The 4,829-nt window shown below is 27.5% G+C and overlaps 1 long non-coding RNA gene across 1 annotated transcript; it reads right to left on the bottom strand.

The window, feature by feature from the left end:
- Nucleotides 1-1,197: 1,197 nt before the first annotated feature.
- LOC148233150 (uncharacterized) lies at nt 1,198-2,384 on the bottom strand. Its single transcript, XR_015810503.1, has 3 exons — nt 2,251-2,384; nt 2,141-2,184; nt 1,198-2,077 (listed from the first exon to the last, which is right to left on the bottom strand). It is a non-coding gene; the product is annotated as an uncharacterized LOC148233150 (long non-coding RNA).
- Nucleotides 2,385-4,829: the final 2,445 nt, after the last annotated feature.

Raw genomic sequence — 4,829 nt, 5'->3', positions numbered from 1 at the left:
CAAAGAGATTTTTATTACTAAATCAATAAAATGAATTATTACCTGTTAAATATTCATTATTTAACAATAAACTATATTTGTTTACTGCAAACCTAAACAGTGAAACCAATAAGGATAAATACAGTCGCAGTGATTAGAATGTAATTGATCGTCTAGCACAGTGGTCGGCAAACTTATTAGCCAAAGAGATAAATATGTACATTACAACGATTAAAAAAAAATTAAGAGCCAAATATATTTATTAATTTAGCAAACCTCTATTATAATTTTCCAAATCAACACAAAGACCATATTTCCTAATTTTTTAAATCCGGCGCGTCATGCGCGAATGCCCGTGGATATTTGTGCCAGTCACACTTATGGGGCCAAAGAGCCGCATGCGGTTCCCGAACTGCACTTTGCCGACCTCTGGTCTAGCATAACTTGTAACTTTTACCAGCTCATCCGATGCAGCATCGACTAGAAAGAATATTGTTTAACCTTTTTTTCTCTATGACGTGTAATTAATACACTAATAATATAAATATAACAAAAACTGGGTTAGAATTCACAGTAACACTTAGTACTATATTTTTGCATTGATTGAATCTTCTTATATATAATTGTTCTAAGCCGCTTCCGGACGCGCATAACTTTAAATGAAACATTCTCCGTTCAATCCTCTACTCTGTAAATCGTATCGCTTTGTATAAACGGTGTGTAACAATACACGTAAATAAAGGAATTATAATAATAAATCATAATAAAAATAAAAATTGAATTTGCTCCGATTGATTTTCGAGCCGCCGGTAATGCGTTCTGTTGTTTCGACCAATCAAAAATAAGCATTCAAATATTCAAATAGTTTTGACCAATGAAAAATAAGCATTCGAATTCAAATAGACAGTACCGTGACAACACTTTTATTTAATAATAAAATTTTGCTACGCGACAATAATTTTCATTAATTCGTCATTTGACTGAATATAAATAATAGGATTGCAAATTAATTAGGTGTGTTATAAGTATGTTAACTTAAATATATACATAATGTGTTGAGGATTAGAAGAATACATTGATTAAACTAGATAAACAATCTTCGTAATGAAATCTTCAAATTTTGAATTCCCGGCGACGGGCTCCGAGACCGAAAAGTAAGTTTTTTCTTTTATAAATAATCAGATTGCAACTTAACTAGGTGTGTTATGACTATGAAAATTGAATATATTAATAATGTGTTGAGGATTAGAATAATACATTGATTAAATTAGATAAACAATCATAAAACAATCTTCGTAATGAAATATTCAAATTTTGAATTCCCGTCGCCGGGCTCCGGGGCCCAAAAGTGAATTTCTCCTTTTATATTACGTAAACATTATCATTGCTTCCAATTTAATGCACAATTTTAAACGTGAACGTGTAATATATCCTTAGTATGTATGAGGATTGAAAGTTAATGTCGATCAAATCGGCGCTGTCGGCTATATATATCAACCAACGGACAGCTTATAAATGTGTGGTTCCTTGGATGTTATCTAATAAACGACAATTTACAATGATTATATATATGTGATCGCAAACCTGGAATAATCGATAGCCAAAATATCTAAGAGTAGGTTATTTTCAATTCCGATGTGGCAAAATATGTTCAATTTTTGTTCTGTGCCTTCATTCCTCTTTCGGAATAGCCAAATTCAAGATATTCAGTTACATCAAACTTATATAGTATGTTCTTTACAAAAAGATAATACTTGCTGACAGTGACTTCAACATGAGAAAATTCACTCTTTGTTTATATATACCAATTCTACGTTGTGGCCATATAAGTCATCAAATTGCTCCCTCATTGCTTCTGAAAAATAATTAAAAACACCTTTATCAAGAGTTAAGCATTGAACACATTATTACTACTAATATAATCCATAAATTAAATTTAAACGACAAGCGAAGAACAAAATTGACAGAAGATACTGTAGAGGATTAAACACATAGATTGACATATCTTCATCTTCTTCAAAATAGTCGCAATATGTCATATATTAATTGTTTGCCATACGTAAATGTTATTAGATCTATCATTGCTTCTGAAAATTAACTGTAAACGATACTATATAGTGGGTAAAATGTTACTTTGTTTAATTAACTTTGGTATGTATACCTTTAATTGCCCAATCACCGCTGTTCGTCTTTTAATATTAGATCCTGGAAAGTCAATGGTAATTTTGTTAGAATAACCGTGACATATTATTCATATAACCAAACACTTACTGGCACACTCATAATTTATAGTTTTAATTATTTTATACACTTTGAATCATCTTCAATTGACACTGTAAGAAAAATGTTGTGATTATAACATATTTTACTGTTTATTGAATCGCATTAAGATGAATCCCGGCGCGCGCTTGACTGATGACAGAAGAACTGTCAAATGTAAGCAATTGAGGGGATTTCCCGATACATGTTCGGGATATCACCGCGCGCTTAAGAACGAACTACGAAATTGATTTTAACGATTTAAATTGTAAAACACTTAACAATATATGTTTAAAAATCATTAAATTCTAAAACAAATATTTTTAAAATATGTTTAGTTTATACGGTATTTAAAATATTATATAATATAAATAATGTGAATTTTTATGAACTTCTCTTAAAAAAATTATATGTACTTAAATTTTGGCGAACGTTAGCAATTTAAAATAATAGTTTTTGATAATTTTTTTAAATTTCGCTTGAAAAAACGTTTTCCACAAAAAGGGGCAAAGTTTCAAAATAAGTACTATTGATTACCAACCAACTACTAAACACATAGTGTTGCAAGAATCTCTCTTACTGACCCATTTGAAAGGAAACTACACAAAATAGTATAATATTTTATAACTAATTTAATTTTTTTAACTAATTTAAATATTTTTTAAATTATAAAATTTCAAGATTTATTCAAAATATTTTTTTCAACCTTAAAAATATTTTTTATTTTATTATGGATTTTAAATATTCTTAATTTATTTTAGATTTTAAATATGTTTAGTTTATTATTAATTTTATATAATGTGAAAATTGTTTGCACTTATTAATTATTAAAATATATAATGCTGCGCAGATAAATCATTTACTTTAAAAAATATATAAATATAAATATTTTTTAATAAAATTTGACAAAGGTCTCAAAATTATTATTATTTTTAAAGCGCACTTTTGGTCTAAACTCTAAAGTAACAGATTAAGTGCTTGATATTTTCAGCTTATTATTTCTTTCTAATCGGCTTTTATATTTCCACATAAAACATAAAAAACAACTTTTTTAAATTATTAATCAACTTATGGTGTAACTAAAAAAAGTTTTTATTACTAAGATTTAAATTTATGATAAAATTGTGTTATATGCAATTTATTCATTGGTTCCGTAAGCTTCGCTGTATTGAGATTTCACTGTACAATTTTAAATTTATTATTATCTAGCTAAGATCTAAACCTATTTATAAATGATATGCAATATATAGTTTTATCATTAAATATCAAAGTTTCAAATATAACGATAAAATTTAACGTTTCAAATCTAATAAATAATATAAAATGTTTTCTTCTGGAAATATTTAGTCAAGTTGTAAACCTATTTTCAAATGAATTGAAAATGTTAAGTAGTTTTTTATAGATTAAACCATTTTGTCTATCATTGAAAATCCTAAATAATAATGTCCAATTTGAACCATTAATTTTTTTTAAATATTTAAAAAAATCAGAACGAAGCAAAAATTATATTTAAAACGCAAAAAGATGAGGGTCTGGTATACGCATACTCGCTAGTAAAATAATAATCGTATATACAAACTATTGTCCTAGGACAGTGAGGGTAAACATTTTTGAGAAGTGAGTCAAATTTTGATCATTATTTTTTTAGTACTAGCTCCTGGGTTACTAAGTCAGTGGCGTCACTTGCAAAGGGGAGGGTAGAATGGTTAAAAACTACTTTTTACCACGAAACACAAAGTTTTACGGTGTACGGGTGCATTGATACGATACAAAATTAGCTAGCTAATGTCTACATGGAAATATGTTTTTATAAATTCGACATTGAATATACATATGTATATATATTTTTTATTTTTTAATATTTTAATTGCCTGTTCTCTCTTTTATGATCCATCCGAACCGGTACCTAGTGTGTTAGATATATAATCTTGGATCATTTTCTCAAACGACTTACGACGTTTTGGACCTAGCCAAAGTGATCCACCAATTAAAAAATAGTAATTAAATATAAATTTTATATTATTCGTGGAAAACGCTTAATTTTTACACACTATGTGCTAAATTAGCACTTGCGACATTTTGGTTCTGAGCGTTTCCGACCAAATTACAAAATATAAATAAAATTATTAATATAAAACAATAATAATAAGTGTATAATTAATTAGTTAGAATAACTGTGCTATATTTACTATTAAGTAAAATACTTACGAATCCACACAGGTAATATTAAGATTGGGTTATATCGTTTACGCTCCCGTGTGCTCTAACCTTTGCATATTTTTAACTAATACTGTATAAGATATATCAACTGTGTAAAATATATCTACTTTGGTTTGATATTTATTTGCTGATTATGTATTTGAATTTAGTACAGCACGAACTTTGGCCTAGCTAGACAGCGGTTAGAAAAACTTTGACATTAACTGTCGAATTCCGGGTCTTGCCTGCTCTGTGTTGTATGATAAAATACTATAGTTTACTGAATAAAACTGTGAAATACTAAAAAATATTAAATTTTATAAAAATGGTAAATATTTAATTTAATTTTAATAAAATGATATAATTTAAATTATATAATAAATTAAAACATA

Source organism: Plectrocnemia conspersa, unplaced genomic scaffold, assembly GCF_051122295.1.
Source record: "Plectrocnemia conspersa isolate PC_06_02 unplaced genomic scaffold, ASM5112229v1 ptg000008l, whole genome shotgun sequence".
NCBI lineage: Eukaryota > Metazoa > Arthropoda > Insecta > Trichoptera > Polycentropodidae > Plectrocnemia > Plectrocnemia conspersa.
This window is presented reverse-complemented; position numbering and strand designations above follow the sequence as displayed.